This window comes from Leptosomus discolor, chromosome 21, assembly GCF_034619465.1.
Source record: "Leptosomus discolor isolate bLepDis1 chromosome 21, bLepDis1.hap2, whole genome shotgun sequence".
NCBI classification, from domain to species: Eukaryota; Metazoa; Chordata; class Aves; order Leptosomiformes; family Leptosomidae; genus Leptosomus; species Leptosomus discolor.
In genome coordinates this window covers 7888146-7905988 of record NC_141411.1, presented here as the reverse complement: position 1 = coordinate 7905988, position 17843 = coordinate 7888146, and positions in this window count along the sequence as shown.

Genomic DNA, 17843 nt, shown 5'->3' with positions numbered 1-17843 from the left:
TACGTCAGGACGTGCGTTGGGCTCTACGTCGGGATTTAGCTTACTTTCAGCTCTACGTCGGGACGTGCGTTGGGCTTTACGTCGGGACGTGCGTTGGGCTCTACGTCTGTAGTTAGCTAACTTTCTGCTCTACGTCGGGCCGTGCGTTGGGCTCTACGTCAGGACGTGCGTTGGGCTCTACGTCGGGACGTGCGTTGGGCTCTACGTCGGGATTTAGCTTACTTTCAGCTCTACGTCGGGACGTGCGTTGGCCTCTACGTCGGCATTTAGCTTTCAGCTCTACGTCGGGACGTGCGTTGGGCTCTACGTCGAGACGTGCGTTGGGCTCTACGTCGGGACACGCGTTGGGCTCTACGTCGGGACGCGCGTTGGGCTCTACGTCTGTAGTTAGCTAACTTTCAGCTCTACGTCGGGACCCGCGTTGGGCTCTTCGTTTGTAGTTAGCTAACTTTCAGCTCTACGTCGGGACCCGCGTTGGGCTCTTCGTCTGTAGTTAGCTAACTTTCAGCTCTACATCGGGATGTGCGTTGGGCTCTACCTCAGGATTTAGCTTACTTTCAGCTCTACGTCGGGAGGTGCGTTGGGCGCTACGTCGGGACGTGCGTTGGGCTCTACGTCGGGACGTGATTTGGGCTCTACGTCAGGATTTAGATTACTTTCAGCTCTACGTCGGGACGTGCGTTGGGCTATACGTCTGTAGTGGCCTAACTTTCAGCTCTACGTCGGGACGTGCGTTGGGCTCTACGTCGGGACGTGCGTTGGGCTCTACGTCGGGACGTGCGTTGGGCTCTACGTCGGGACATGCGTTGGGCTCTACGTCGGGACGTGCGTTCGGCTCTACGTCTGTAGTGAGCTAACTTTCGGCTCTACGTCGGGACGTGCGTTGGGCTCTACATCGGGATTTAGCTTACTTTCAGCTCTACGTCGGGACGTGCGTTGGGCTCTACGTCGGGAGTTGCGTTGGGCTCTACGTCGGGATGTGCGTTGGACTCTACGTCAGGATTTAGCTTACTTTCATTTCTACGTCGTGACGTGCGTTGGGCTCTACGTCGGGACGTGCGTTGGGCTCTACGTCGGGACATGCGTTGGGCTCTTCGTTGGGAAGTGTGTTGGGCTCTACGTCTGTAGTGAGCTAACTTTCAGCTCTACGTCGGGACGTGCGTTGGGCTCTACGTCGGGACGTGCGTTGGGCTCTACGTCGGGACGTGCGTTGGGCTCTACGTCAGGATTTAGCTTAATTTAAGCTCTACGTCGGGACGTGCGTTGGGCTCTACGTCGGGACGTGCGTTGGGCTCTACGTCGGGATGTGCGTTGGGCTCTACGTCAGGATTTAGCTTACTTTCAGCTCTACGTCGGGACGTGCGTTGGGCTCTACCTCAGGATGTGCGTTGGGCTCTACGTCGGGACGTGAGTTGGGCTCTACGTCAGGATTTAGCTTACTTTCAGCTCTACGTCGGGACGTGCGTTGGGCTCTACGTCAGGATTTAGCTTACTTTCATCTCTACGTAGGGACGTGCGTTGGGCTCTAGGTCGGGACGTGCGTTGGGCTCTACGTCGGGACGTGTGTTGGGCTCTACGTCGGGACGTGCGTTAGGCTCTACGTCTGTAGTTAGCTAACTTTCAGCTCTACGTCGGGACGTGCGTTGGGCTCTACGTCGAGACGTGCGTTGGGCTGTACGTCGGGACGTGCGTTGGGCTCTACGTCGGGACGTGCGTTGGGCTCTACGTCGGGACGTGTGTTGGGCTCTACGTCGGGATGTGTGTTGGGCTCTACGTCAGGATTTATGTTAATTTCAGCTCTACGTCGGGTCGTGCGTTGGGCACTACGTCGGGACGTGCGTTGGGCTCTACGTCGGGACGTGCGTTGGGCTCTACGTCGGGACGTGCGTTGGGCTCTACGTCGGGACGTGTGTTGGGATCTACATCAGGATTTAGGTTAATTTCAGCTCTTCGTCGGGTCGTTTGTTGGGCACTACGTCGGGACGTGTGATGGGCTCTACATCAGGGTTTACCTTACTTTCAGCTCTACGTCGGGACGTGTGCTGGGCTCTACGTCGGGACGTGTGCTGGGCTCTACGTCGCGACGTGTGTTGGAGTCTGCCTCGGGACGTGTGTTGGGCTCTACGTCGGGACGTGGGTTGGACTCTACATCAGGATTTAGCTTACTTTCAGCTCTACGTCGGGACGTGTGTTGGGCTCTACGTCGGGACGTGTGTTGGGCTCTACATCAGGATTTGGATTACTTTCAGCTCTTCGTCGGGACGTGTGTTGGTCTCTACGTCGGGACATGTGTTGGGCTGTACATCAGGATTTAGCTTACTTTTAGCTCTACGTGGGGACGTGTGTTGCGCTCGACATCAGGATTTAGCTTACTTTTAGCTCTACGTCGGGAGATGTGTTGGGCTCTACGTCGGGACGTGTGTTGGGCTCTACATCAGGATTTAGATTACTTTCAGCTCTACGTCGGGACTTGTGTTGGGCTCTACGTCGGGACGTGTGTTGGGCTCTACGTCGGGACGTGTGTTGGGCTCTACATCAGGGTTTACCTTACTTTCAGCTCTACGTCGGGACGTGTGCTGGGCTCTACGTCGGGACGTGTGCTGGGCTCTACGTCGCGACGTGTGTTGGAGTCTGCCTCGGGACGTGTGTTGGGCTCTACGTCGGGACGTGGGTTGGACTCTACATCAGGATTTAGCTTACTTTCAGCTCTACGTCGGGACGTGTGTTGGGCTCGACATCAGGATTTAGCTTGTTTTCAGCTCTACCTCGGGACGTGCGTTGGGCTCTACGTCGGGACGTGTGCTGGGCTCTACGTCGGGACATGCGCTGGGCTCTACGTCGGGACGTGCGTTGGGCTCTACCTCGGGACTTGCGTTGGGCTCTACGTCGGGACGTGCGTTGTGCTCTACATCAGGGTTTAGCTTACTTTCAACTCTACGTCGGGACGTGTGTTGGGCTCTACGTCGGGACGTGTGTTGGGCTCTACGTCGGGACGTGTGTTGCGCTCTACGTCGGGACGTGTGTTGGGCTCTACGTCGGGACGTGCGTTGGGCTCTACGTCGGGACGTGTGTTGGGATCTACATCAGGATTTAGGTTAATTTCAGCACTACGTCGGGACGTGTGTTGGGCTCTACATCAGGTTTTAGCTTACTTTCAGCTCTACGTCGGGACGTGTGTTGGACTCTACGTCGGGACGTGTGTTGGGCTCTACATCAGGATTTGGATTACTTTCAGCTCTTCGTCGGGACGTGTGTTGGGCTCTACGTCGGGACATGTGTTGGGCTGTACATCAGGATTTAGCTTACTTTTAGCTCTACGTGGGGACGTGTGTTGGGCTCGACATCAGGATTTAGCTTACTTTTAGCTCTACGTCGGGACAAGTGTTGGGCTCTACGATGGGACGTGTGTTGGGCTGTACATCAGGATTTAGATTACTTTCAGCTCTACGTCGGGATGTGTGTTGGGCTCTAAGTCGGGACGTGTGTTGGGCTCTACATCAGGGTTTACCTTACTTTCAGCTCTACGTCGGGACGTGTGCTGGGCTCTACATCGAGACGTATGTTGGGCTCTACATCAGGGTTTACCTTACTTTCAGCTCTACGTCGGGACGTGTGTTGGGCTCTACGTCGGGACTTGTGCTGGGCTCTACGGCGGGACGTGTGCTGGGCTCTACATCGCGACGTGTGTTGGAGTCTGCCTCGGGACGTGTGTTGGGCTCTACGTCGGGACGTGTGTTGGGATCTACATCAGGATTTAGCTTGTTTTCACCTCTACGTCGGGACGTATGTTGGGCTCTACGTCGGGACGTGTGTTGGGCTCTACGTCGGGACGTGTGTTGGGCTCTAGATCAGGATTTATTTTACTTTCAGCTCTACGAGGGGACGTGTGTTGGGCTCGACATCAGGATTTAGCGTACTTTCAGCTCTACGTGGGGACGTGTGTTGGGCTCTACGTCGGGACGTGTGTTGGGCTCCACGTCGGGACGCGTGTTGGGCTGCATGTCGGGACGTGTGTTGGGCTCTACGTCGGGATTTAGTTACTTTCAGCTCTACGTCGGGACGTGTGTTGGCCTCTACGTCGCGACGTGTGTTGGACTCTACGTCGCGACATGTGTTGGGCTGTACGTCGCGACGTGTGTTGGGCTCTGCGTCGCGACGTGTGTTGGGCTCTGCGTCGGGACGTGTGTTGGGCTCTACGTCGGGACGTGTTTTGGGCACTAGATCAGGATTTATCTTACTTTCAGCTCTACGAGGGGACGTGTGTTGGGCTCGACATCAGGATTTAGCGTACTTTCAGCTCTACGTGGGGACCTGTGTTGGGCTCTACGTCGGGACGTGTGTTGGGCTCCACGTCGGGACGCGTGTTGGGCTGCATGTCGGGACGTGTGTTGGGCTCTACGTCGGGACGTGTGTTGGGCTCCACGTCGGGACACGTGTTGGGCTGCATGTCGGGACGTGTGTTGGGCTCTGCGTCGGGACGTGTGTTGGGATCTACGTCGGGATTTAGTTACTTTCAGCTCTACGTCCGGACGTGCGTTGGGCTCTACGTCGGGACGTGTGTTGGGCTCTACGTCGGGATGTGTGTTGGGCTCTACGTCAGGATTTAGGTTAATTTCAGCTCTACGTCGGGTCGTGCGTTGGGCACTACGTCGGGACGTGCGTTGGGCTCTACGTCGGGACGTGCGTTGGGCTCTACGTCGGGACGTGTGTTGGGCTCTACGTCGGGACGTGTGTTGGGCTCTAGGTCGGGACGTGGGTTGGGCTCTACGTCCGGACGTGGGTTGGGCTCTACGTCAGGATGTGGGTTGGGCTCTACTTCGGGACGTCTGTCAGGCTCTACGTCGGGACATCTGTTGGGCTCTACGTCGTGACATGTGTTGGGCTCTGCGTCGGGACGTGTGTTGGTCTCTACGTCAGGATTTAGCTTACTTTCGGCTCTACGTCGGGACGTGCGTTGGGCTCTACGTCGGGACGTGCGTTGGGCTCTACGTCGGGACATGCGTTGGGCTCTACATCTGTAGTTAGCTAACTTTCAGCTCTACGTCGGGACGTGCATTGGGCTCTACGTCGGGACGTGCGTTGGGCTCTACGTTGGGACGTGCGTTGGGCTCTACGTCTATAGTTAGCTAACTTTCAGCTCTACGTCGGGACGTGCGTTGGGCTCTACGTCGGGACGTGCGTTGGGCCCTACGTCGGGACGTGCGTTGGGCCCTATGTCGGGACGTGTGTTGGGTTCTACGTCTGTAGTTAGCTAACGTTCAGCTCTACATCGAGACGTGTGTTGGGCTCTACGTCTGTAGTTAGCTGACTTTCAGCTGTACGTCGGGACGTGTGTTGGGCTCTACATCAGGATTTAGCTTACTTTCAGCTCTACGTCGGGAAGTGTGTTGGGCTCGACATCAGGATTTAGCTTGTTTTCAGCTCTACGTCGGGACGTGTGTTGGGCTCTACGTCGGGACGTGTGTTGGGCTCTACGTCGGGACGTGTGTTGGGCTCTACATCAGGTTTAGCTTATATTGAGCTCTACGTCGGGACGTGTGTTGGGCTCTGCATCGGGACGTGTGTTGGGCTCTACATCAGTGTTTAGCTTACTTTCACCTCTACGTCGGGACATGTGTTGGGCTCTACGTCGGGACGTGTGTTGGGCTCTACGTCGGGACGTGTGTTGGGCTCTACGTCGGGACGTGTGTTGGGCTCTACATCACGATTTAGAGTACTTTCAGCTCTACGTCGGGACGTGTGTTGGGCTCTACGTCGGGATGTGTGTTGGGCTCTACATGAGGATTTAGCTTACTTTCAGCTCTACTTGGGGACGTGTGCTGGGCTCGACATCAGGATTTAGCTTACTTTCAGCTCTACTTCGGGATGTGTGTTGGGCTCTACGTCGGGACGTGTGTTGGACTCTTCGTCGGGACGTCTGTTCGGCTCTACGTCGAGATGTAGCTTACTTTCAGCTCTATGTCGGGACGTCTGTTGGGCTCTATGTCGGGACGTGTGTTGGGCTCTATGTCGGGACGTGTGTTGGGCTCTACGTCGCGATGTGTGTTGGCCTCTACGTCGAGACGTATGTTGGGCTCTACATCAGGGTTTACCTTACTTTCAGCTCTACGTCGGGACGTGAGTTTGTGTCTACGTCGGGACGTGTGCTGGGCTATACGTCGGGACGTGTGCTGGGCTCTACGTCGGGACGTGTGTTGGGCTCTACGTCGCGACTTGTGTTGGAGTCTGGCCCGGAACGTGTGTTGGGCTCTACGTCGGGACGTGTGTTGGGCTCTACGTCGGGACGTCGGTTGGCTCTACGTCGGGACGTGTGATGGGCTCTACCACGGGACGTGGGTTGGGCTCTACGTCGGGACGTAGGTTGGGCTCTACGTCGGGACGTCTGTCGGGCCCTACGTCGGGACGTGGGTTGGGCTCTACGTCGGGACGTCTGTCGGGCTCTACGTCGGGACATCTGTTGGGCTCTACGTCGTGACATGTGTTGGGCTCTGCGTCGGGACGTGTGTTGGTCTCTACGTCAGGATTTAGCTTACTTTCAGCTCTATGTCGGGATGTGTGTTGGGCTCTTCATCGGGACGTGTGTTGGGCTCTACGTCGGGACGTGTGTTGGGCTCTACATCAGGATTTAGCTTACTTTTAGCTCTACGTCGGGACGTGTGTTGGGCTCTACGTCGGGACGTGTGTTGGGCTCTACGTCGGGACGTGTGTTGGGCTCTACATCAGGACTTAGCTTACTTTCGGCTCTACGTCGGGACGTGCGTTGGGCTCTACGTCGGGACGTGCGTTGGGCTCTATGTCGGGACGTGCGTTGGGCTCTACGTCGGGACGTGTGTTGGGTTCTACGTCTGTAATTAGCTAACGTTCAGCTCTACATCGAGACGTGTGTTGGGCTCTACGTCTGTAGTTAGCTGACTTTCAGCTGTACGTCGGGACGTGTGTTGGGCTCTACATCAGGATTTAGCTTACTTTCAGCTCTACGTCGGGACGTGCGTTGGGCTCTACGTCGGGACGTGCGTTGGGCCCTACGTCGGGACGTGTGTTGGGTTCTACGTCTGTAGTTAGCTAACGTTCAGCTCTACATCGAGACGTGTGTTGGGCTCTACGTCTGTAGTTAGCTGACTTTCTGCTGTACGTCGGGACGTGTGTTGGGCTCTACATCAGGATTTAGCTTACTTTCAGCTCTACGTCGGGAAGTGTGTTGGGCACGACATCAGGATTTAGCTTGTTTTCAGCTCTACGTCGGGACGTGTGTTGGGCTCTACGTCGGGACGTGTGTTGGGCTCTACGTCGGGACGTGTGTTGGGCTCTACATCAGGTTTAGCTTATATTGAGCTCTACGTCGGGACGTGTGCTGGGCTCTACGTCGGGACGTGTGTTGGGCTCTACATCAGTGTTTAGCTTACTTTCACCTCTACGTCGGGACATGTGTTGGGCTCTACGTCGGGACGTGTGTTGGGCTCTACGTCCGGACGTGTGTTTGGCTCTACGTCGGGACGTGTGTTGGGCTCTACGTCGGGACGTGTGTTGGGCTCGACATCAGGATTTAGCTTACTTTCAGCTCTACTTCGGGACGTGTGTTCGGCTCTACGTCGGGACGTGTGTTGGGCTCTTCGTCGGGACATCTGTTCGGCTCTACGTCGGGATGTAGCTTACTTTCAGCTCTATGTCGGGACGTGTGTTGGGCTCTACGTCGCGACGTGTGTTGGGCTCTACGTCGAGACGTATGTTGGGCTCTACATCAGGGTTTACCTTACTTTCAGCTCTACGTCGGGACGTGAGTTTGTGTCTACGTCGGGACGTGTGTTGGGCTCTACGTCGGGACGTGTGTTGGGCTCTACGTCGGGACGTCGGTTGGCTCTACGTCGGGACGTGTGTTGGGTTCTACGTCTGTAGTTAGCTAACGTTCAGCTCTACATCGAGACGTGTGTTGGGCTCTACGTCTGTAGTTAGCTGACTTTCAGCTGTACGTCGGGACGTGTGTTGGGCTCTACATCAGGATTTAGCTTACTTTCAGCTCTACGTCGGGAAGTGTGTTGGGCTCGACATCAGGATTTAGCTTGTTTTCAGCTCTACGTCTGGACGTGTATTGGGCTCTACGTCGGGAAGTGTGTTGGGCTCTACATCGGGACGTGTGTTGGGCTCTACATCAGGTTTAGCTTATATTGAGCTCTACGTCGGGACGTGTGTTGGGCTCTATGTCGGGACGTGTGTTGGGCTCTACATCAGTGTTTAGCTTACTTTCACCTCTACGTCGGGACATGTGTTGGGCTGTACGTCGGGACGTGTGTTGGGCTCTACGTCCGGACGTGTGTTGGGCTCTACGTCGGGACGTGTGTTGGGCTCTACGTCGGGACGTGTGTTGGGCTCGACATCAGGATTTAGCTTACTTTCAGCTCTACTTCAGGACGTGTGTTGGGCTCTACGTCGGGACGTGTGTTGGGCTCTTCGTCGGGACATCTGTTCGGCTCTACGTCGGGATGTAGCTTACTTTCAGCTCTATGTCGGGACGTGTGTTGGGCTCTATGTCGGGACGTGTGTTGGGCTCTATGTCGGGACGTGTGTTGGGCTCTACGTCGCGACGTGTGTTGGGCTCTACGTCGAGACGTATGTTGGGCTCTACATCAGGGTTTACCTTACTTTCAGCTCTACGTCGGGACGTGAGTTTGTGTCTACGTCGGGACGTGTGCTGGGCTCTACGTCGGGACGTATTTTGGGCTCTACGTCGCGACTTGTGTTGGAGTCTGGCCCGGGACGTGTGTTGGGCTCTACGTCGGGACGTGTGTTGGGCTCTACGTCGGGACGTCGGTTGGCCCTACGTCGGGACGTGTGATGGGCTCTACGTCGGGACGTGGGTTGGGCTCTACGTCGGGACGTGGGTTGGGCTCTACGTCGGGACGTCTGTCGGGCCCTAGGTCGGGACGTGGGTTGGGCTCTACGTCGAAACGTCTGTCGGGCTCTACGTCGGGACATCTGTTGGGCTCTACGTCGTGACATGTGTTGGGCTCTGCGTCGGGACGTGTGTTGGTCTCTACGTCAGGATTTAGCTTACTTTCAGCTCTATGTCGGGACGTGTGTTGGGCTCTTCATCGGGACGTGTGTTGGGCTCTACGTCGGGACGTGTGTTGGGCTCTACATCAGGATTTAGCTTACTTTTAGCTCTACGTCGGGACGTGTGTTGGGCTCTACGTCGGGACATGCATTGGGCTCTATGTCGGGACGTGTGTTGGGCTCTACGTCGGGACGTGTGTTGGGCTCTACATCAGGACTTAGCTTACTTTCGGCTCTACGTCGGGACGTGCGTTGGGCTCTACGTCGGGACGTGCGTTGGGTTCTATGTCTGTAGTTAGCTAACGTTCAGCTCTAAATCGAGACGTGTGTTGGGCTGTACGTCTGTAGTTAGCTTACTTTCAGCTGTACGTCGGGACGTGTGTTGGGCTCTACATCAGGATTTAGCTTACTTTCAGCTCTACGTCGGGACGTGCGTTGGGCTCTACATCGGGACGTGCGTTGGGCCCTACGTCGGGACGTGTGTTGGGTTCTACGTCTGTAGTTAGCTAACGTTCAGCTCTACATCGAGACGTGTGTTGGGCTCTACGTCTGTAGTTAGCTGACTTTCAGCTGTACGTCGGGACGCGTGTTGGGCTCTACATCAGGATTTAGCTTACTTTCAGCTCTACGTCGGGAAGTGTGTTGGGCTCGACATCAGGGTTTAGCTTGTTTTCAGCTCTACGTCGGGACGTGTGTTGGGCTCTACGTCGGGACGTGTGTTGGGCTCTACGTCGGGACGTGTGTTGGGCTCTACATCAGGTTTAGCTTATATTGAGCTCTACGTCGGGACGTGTGTTGGGCTCTACGTCGGGACGTGTGTTGGGCTCTACGTCGGGACATGTGTTGGGCTCTACGTCGGGATGTGTGTTGGGCTCTACGTCGGGACGTGTGTTGGGCTCTACGTCGGGACGTGTGTTGGGCTCTACATCTGTAGATAGCTAACTTTCAGCTCTACGTCGGCACGTGCGTTGGGCTCTACGTCGGCACGTGCGTTGGGCTCTACGTCGGCACGTGCGTTGGGCTCTACGTCGGGACGTGCGTTGGGCTCTACGTCGGGACGTGTGTTGGGCTCTACATCAGGATTTAGCTTAATTTCAGCTCTACGTCGGGACGTGTGTTGGGCTCTACGTCGGGACGTGTGTTGGGCTCCATGTCGGGACTTGTGTTGGGTTCTACGTCTGTTGTTAGCTAACTTTCAGCTCTACGTTGGGACGTATGTTGGGCCCTACGACGGGACGTGTGTTGGGCCCTACGTCGGTACGTGTGTTGGGCCCTACGTCGGTACGTGAGTTGGGCCCTACGTCGGGACGTGTGTTGGGTTCTACGTCTGTAGTTAGCTAACATTCAGCTCTACGTCGAGACGTGTGTTGGGCTCTACGTCTGTAGTTAGCTGGCTTTCAGCTGTACGTCGGGTCGTGTGTTGGGCTCTACATCAGGATTTAGCTTACTTTCAGCTCTACGTCGGGACGTGTGTTGGGCTCTACGTCGGGACGTGTGTTGGGCTCTACGTCGGGACGTGTGTTGTGCTCTACGTCGGGACTTGTGTTTGGCTCTACATCGGGACATGTGTTGGGCTCTACGTCGGGATGTGTGTTGGGCTCTACATCAGGATTTAGCTTACTTTGAGCTCTTCGTTGGGACGTGTGTTAGGCTCGGCATCAGGATTTAGCTTACTTTCAGGTCTACGTCGGGACGTGTGTTGGGCTCTACGTCGGGACGTGTGTTGGGCTCTACATCAGGATTTAGCTTACCTTAAGCTCTACGTCGGGACGTGTGTTGGTCACTACGTTGGGACGTGTGTTGGGCTCTACGCCGGGACGTGTGTTGGGCTCTACATCAGGATTTAGATTACTTTCATCTCTACGTCGGGACGTGTGTTGGGCTCTACGTCGGGATGTGTGTTGGAGTCTACATCAGGATTTAGCTTACTTTCAGCTCTATGTGGGACGTGTGTTGGGCTCGACATCAGGATTTAGCTTACTTTCAGCTCTACGTCGGGACGTGTGTTGGGCTCTACGTCGGGACATGTGTTGGGCTCTACATCAGAATTTAGCGTACTTTCAGGTCTACGTCGGGACATGTGTTGGGCTCTACGTCAGGACGTCTGTTGGGCTCTACATCAGAATTTAGCGTATTTTCAGCTCTACGTCGGGACGTGTGTTGGGCTCTACGTCGGTACGTGTGTTGGGCTCTACGTCGGGACGTGTGTTGTGCTCTGCGTCGCGACGAGTGTTGGACTCTGCGTTGGGACGTGTGTTGGGCTCTACGTCAGGACGTGTGTTGGTCTACGTCGGGACGTGTGTTGGGCTCTACGTCGGGACTTGTGTTGGTCTCTACGTCGGGACGTGTGTTGTGCTCTACGTCGGGACTTGTGTTGGGCTCTACGTCAGGACGTGTGTTGGGCTCTACGTCAGGACGTGTGTTGGGCTCTACGTCAGGACGTGTGTTGGGCTCTACATCAGGATTTAGCTTTTTTTCAGCTCTACGTAGGGACGTGTGTTGGGCTCGACATCAGGGTTTACCTTACTTTCACCTCTACGTCGGGACGTGTGTTGGGTTCTACTTCGGGACGTATGTGGGGCTCTACGTCGGGACGTGTGTTGGGCTCTACATCAGGATTTAAATTACTTTCAGCTCTACGTCGGGAAGTGTGTTGGGCTCTACATCAGGATTTAGATTACTTTCAGCTCTAAGTCGGAACGTGTGTTGGGCTCTACGTCGGGACGTGTGTTGGGCTCTACATCAGGATTTCGCGTACTTAAAGCTCTACGTCGGGACGTGCGTTGGGCTCTACGTCGGGACGTGCGTTGGGCTCTACGTCGGGACGTGTATTGGGCTCTACATCTGGATTTAGCTTATTTTCAGCTCTACGTCGGGACGTGTGTTGGGCTCTACGTCGCGACGTGTGTTCGTCTCTGCTTCGGGACGTGCGTTGGGCTCTACGTCGGGACGTGCGTTGGGCTCTACGTCGGGACGTGCGTTGGGCTCTACGTCGGGACGTGTGTTGGGCTCTACGTCGGGACGTGTGTTGGGCTCTACGTCGGGACGTGTGTTCGGCTCTACATCAGGATTTAGCTTACTTTCAGCTCTACGTCGGGACGTGTGTTGGGCTCTACGTCGGGACGTATGTTGGGCTCTACATCAGGATTTAGCTTACTTTCAGCTCTACGTCGGGACATGTGTTGGGCTCTACGTCGGGACGTGTGTTGGGCTCTACATCAGGGTTTAGCTTACTTTCAGCTCTACGTCGGGACGTGTGTTGGCCTTGACATCAGGATTTAGCTTACTTTCAGCTCTACGTCGGGACGTGTGTTGGGCTCTACGTCGGGACGTGTGTTGGGCTCTAGGTCGGGACCTGTGTTGGGCTCTACGTCGGGACATGTGTTGGAGTCTGCCTCGGGACGTGTGTTGGGCTCTACGTCGGGACGTGTGTTGGGCTCTACGTCAGGACGTCTGTTGGGCTCTACATCAGAATTTAGCGTACTTTCAGCTCTACTTCGGGACGTGTATTGGGCTCTACGTCGGGATGTGTGTTGGGCTCTACATCAGGATTTAGCTTACTTTCAGCTCTACGTGGGGACGTGTGTTTTGCTCGACATCAGGACTTAGCTTACTTTCAGCTCTACTTCGGGACGTGTCTTGGGCTCTACGTCGAGACGTCTGCTGGGCTCTACGTCGGGACATGTGTTGGGCTCTCCATCAGGATTTAGCGTACTGTCAGCTCTACGTCGGGACGTGTGTTGGGCTCTACGTCGGGACGTGTGTTAGGCTCTACGTCGGGACGTGTGTTGGGCTCTACATCAGGATTTAGCTTACTTTCAGCTCTACGTTGGGACGTGTGTTGGGCTCTACATCGGGACTTGTGTTGGGCTCTACCTCAGGATTTAGCGTACTTTCAGCTCTGCGTCGGGACGAGTGTTGGGCTCTACATCTGTAGTTAGATAACTTTCAGATCTACGTCGGGACGTGTGTTGGGCTCTACATCGGGACGTGTGTTGGGCTCTACGTCGGGACATGCATTGGGCTCTACGTCGGGACGTGTGTTGGGCTCTACGTCGGGACGTGTGTTGGGCTCTACGTCGGGATGTGTGTTGGGCTCTACATCAGGACTTAGCTTACTTTCGGCTCTACGTCGGGACGTGCGTTGGGCTCTACGTCGGGACGTGCGTTGGGCTCTACGTCGGGACGTGCGTTGGGCTCTACGTCGGGACGTGTGTTGGGTTCTATGTCTGTAGTTAGCTAACGTTCAGCTCTACATCGAGACGTGTGTTGGGCTCTACGTCTTTAGTTAGCTTACTTTCAGCTGTACGTCGGGACGTGTGTTGGGCTCTACATCAGGATTTAGCTTACTTTCAGCTCTACGTCGGGAAGTGTGTTGGGCTCGACATCAGGGTTTAGCTTGTTTTCAGCTCTACGTCGGGACGTGTGTTGGGCTCTACGTCGGGACGTGTGTTGGGCTCTACGTCGGGACGTGTGTTGTGCTCTACGTCGGGACTTGTGTTTGGCTCTACATCGGGACATGTGTTGGGCTCTACGTCGGGATGTGTGTTGGGCTCTACATCAGGATTTAGCTTACTTTGAGCTCTTCGTTGGGACGTGTGTTAGGCTCGGCATCAGGATTTAGCTTACTTTCAGGTCTACGTCGGGACGTGTGTTGGGCTCTACGTCGGGACGTGTGTTGGGCTCTACATCAGGATTTAGCTTACCTTAAGCTCTACGTCGGGACGTGTGTTGGTCACTACGTTGGGACGTGTGTTGGGCTCTACGCCGGGACGTGTGTTGGGCTCTACGCCGGGACGTGTGTTGGGCTCTACATCAGGATTTAGATTACTTTCATCTCTACGTCGGGACGTGTGTTGGGCTCTACGTCGGGATGTGTGTTGGAGTCTACATCAGGATTTAGCTTACTTTCAGCTCTATGTGGGACGTGTGTTGGGCTCGACATCAGGATTTAGCTTACTTTCAGCTCTACGTCGGGACGTGTGTTGGGCTCTACGTCGGGACATGTGTTGGGCTCTACATCAGAATTTAGCGTACTTTCAGGTCTACGTCAGGACATGTGTTGGGCTCTACGTCAGGACGTCTGTTGGGCTCTACATCAGAATTTAGCGTATTTTCAGCTCTACGTCGGGACGTGTGTTGGGCTCTACGTCGTTACGTGTGTTGGGCTCTACGTCGGGACGTGTGTTGTGCTCTGCGTCGCGACGAGTGTTGGACTCTGCGTTGGGACGTGTGTTGGGCTCTACGTCAGGACGTGTGTTGGTCTACGTCGGGACGTGTGTTGGGCTCTACGTCAGGACTTGTGTTGGGCTCTACGTCAGGACGTGTGTTGGGCTCTACGTCAGGACGTGTGTTGGGCTCTACATCAGGATTTAGCTTTTTTTCAGCTCTACGTAGGGACGTGTGTTGGGCTCGACATCAGGGTTTACCTTACTTTCACCTCTACGTCGGGACGTGTGTTGGGTTCTACGTCGGGACGTATGTGGGGCTCTACGTCGGGACGTGTGTTGGGCTCTACATCAGGATTTAAATTACTTTCAGCTCTACGTCGGGACGTGTGTTGGGCTCTACATCAGGATTTAGATTACTTTCAGCTCTAAGTCGGAACGTGTGTTGGGCTCTACGTCGGGACGTGTGTTGGGCTCTACATCAGGATTTCGCGTACTTAAAGCTCTACGTCGGGACGTGCGTTGGGCTCTACGTCGGGACGTGCGTTGGGCTCTACGTCGGGACGTGTATTGGGCTCTACATCTGGATTTAGCTTATTTTCAGGTCTACGTCGGGACGTGTGTTGGGCTCTACGTCGCGACGTGTGTTGGTCTCTGCTTCGGGACGTGCGTTGGGCTCTACGTCGGGACGTGCGTTGGGCTCTACGTCGGGACGTGCGTTGGGCTCTACGTCGGGACGTGTGTTGGGCTCTACGTCGGGACGTGTGTTCGGCTCTACATCAGGATTTAGCTTACTTTCAGCTCTACGTCGGGACGTGTGTTGGGCTCTACGTCGGGACGTATGTTGGGCTCTACATCAGGATTTAGCTTACTTTCAGCTCTACGTCGGGACATGTGTTGGGCTCTACGTCGGGACGTGTGTTGGGCTCTACATCAGGGTTTAGCTTACTTTCAGCTCTACGTCGGGACGTGTGTTGGGCTCTACGTCGGGACGTGTGTTGGGCTCTAGGTCGGGACCTGTGTTGGGCTCTACGTCGGGACATGTGTTGGAGTCTGCCTCGTGACGTGTGTTGGGCTCTACGTCGGGACGTGTGTTGGGCTCTACGTCAGGACGTCTGTTGGGCTCTACATCAGAATTTAGCGTACTTTCAGCTCTACTTCGGGACGTGTATTGGGCTCTACGTCGGGATGTGTGTTGGGCTCTACATCAGGATTTAGCTTACTTTCAGCTCTACGTGGGGACGTGTGTTTGGCTCGACATCAGGACTTAGCTTACTTTCAGCTCTACTTTGGGACGTGTCTTGGGCTCTACGTCGAGACGTCTGCTGGGCTCTACGTCGGGACATGTGTTGGGCTCTCCATCAGGATTTAGCGTACTGTCAGCTCTACGTCGGGACGTGTGTTGGGCTCTACGTCGGGACGTGTGTTAGGCTCTACGTCGGGACGTGTGTTGGGCTCTACATCAGGATTTAGCTTACTTTCAGCTCTACGTTGGGACGTGTGTTGGGCTCTACATCGGGACGTGTGTTGGGCTCTACCTCAGGATTTAGCGTACTTTCAGCTCTGCGTCGGGACGAGTGTTGGGCTCTACATCTGTAGTTAGATAACTTTCAGATCTACGTCGGGACGTGTGTTGGGCTCTACATCGGGACGTGTGTTGGGCTCTACGTCGGGACATGCATTGGGCTCTACGTCGGGACGTGTGTTGGGCTCTACGTCGGGACGTGTGTTGGGCTCTACGTCGGGACGTGTGTTGGGCTCTACATCAGGACTTAGCTTACTTTCGCCTCTACGTCGGGACGTGCGTGGGGCTCTACGTCGGGACGTGCGTTGGGCTCTACGTCGGGACGTGCGTTGGGCTCTACGTCGGGACGTGTGTTGGGTTCTATGTCTGTAGTTAGCTAACGTTCAGCTCTACATCGAGACGTGTGTTGGGCTCTACGTCTTTAGTTAGCTTACTTTCAGCTGTACGTCGGGACGTGTGTTGGGCTCTACATCAGGGTTTAGCTTACTTTCAGCTCTACGTCGGGAAGTGTGTTGGGCTCGACATCAGGGTTTAGCTTGTTTTCAGCTCTACGTCGGGACGTGTGTTGGGCTCTACGTCGGGACGTGTGTTGGGCTCTACATCAGAATTAGCTTACTTTCACCTCTACGTCGGGACATGTGTTGGGCTCTACGTCGGGACGTGTGTTGGGCTCTACATCGGGACGTGTGTTGGGCTCTACGTCGGGATGTGTGTTGGGCTCTACGTCGGGACGTGTGTTGGGCTCTACGTCGGGACGTGTGTTGGGCTCTACATCTGTAGATAGCTAACTTTCAGCTCTACGTCGGCACGTGCGTTGGGCTCTACGTCGGCACGTGCGTTGGGCTCTACGTCGGCACGTGCGTTGAGCTGTACGTCGGGACGTGCGTTGGGCTCTACGTCGGGACGTGTGTTGGGCTCTACATCAGGATTTAGCTTAATTTCAGCTCTACGTCGGGACGTGTGTTGGGCTCTACGTCGGGACGTGCGTTGGGCTCTACGTCGGGACGTGTGTTGGGTTCTATGTCTGTAGTTAGCTAACGTTCAGCTCTACATCGAGACGTGTGTTGGGCTCTACGTCTTTAGTTAGCTTACTTTCAGCTGTACGTCGGGACGTGTGTTGGGCTCTACATCAGGATTTAGCTTACTTTCAGCTCTACGTCGGGAAGTGTGTTGGGCTCGACATCAGGGTTTAGCTTGTTTTCAGCTCTACGTCGGGACGTGTGTTGGGCTCTACATCAGAATTAGCTTACTTTCACCTCTACGTCGGGACATGTGTTGGGCTCTACGTCGGGACGTGTGTTGGGCTCTACATCGGGACGTGTGTTGGGCTCTACGTCGGGATGTGTGTTGGGCTCTACGTCGGGACGTGTGTTGGGCTCTACGTCGGGACGTGTGTTGGGCTCTACATCTGTAGATAGCTAACTTTCAGCTCTACGTCGGCACGTGCGTTGGGCTCTACGTCGGCACGTGCGTTGGGCTCTACGTCGGCACGTGCGTTGAGCTGTACGTCGGGACGTGCGTTGGGCTCTACGTCGGGACGTGTGTTGGGCTCTACATCAGGATTTAGCTTAATTTCAGCTCTACGTCGGGACGTGTGTTGGGCTCTACGTCGGGACGTGTGTTGGGCTCTACGTCGGGACGTGTGTTGGGCTCCATGTCGGGACTTGTGTTGGGTTCTACGTCTGTTGTTAGCTAACTTTCAGCTCTACGTTGGGACGTATGTTGGGCCCTACGTCTGGACGTGTGTTGGGCCCTACGTCGGTACGTGTGTTGGGCCCTACGTCGGGACGTGTGTAGGGTTCTACGTCTGTAGTTAGCTAACGTTCAGCTCTACATCGAGACGTGTGTTGGGCTCTACGTCTGTAGTTAGCTGACTTTCAGCTGTACGTCGGGACGTGTGTTGGGTTCTACATCAGGATTTAGCTTACTTTCAGCTCTACGTTGGGAAGTGTGTTGGGCTCGACATCAGGGTTTAGCTTGTTTTCAGCTCTACGTCGGGACGTGTGTTGGGCTCTACGTCGGGACGTGTGTTGGGCTCTACGTCGGGACGTGTGTTGGGCTCTACATCAGGTTTAGCTTATATTGAGCTCTACGTCGGGACG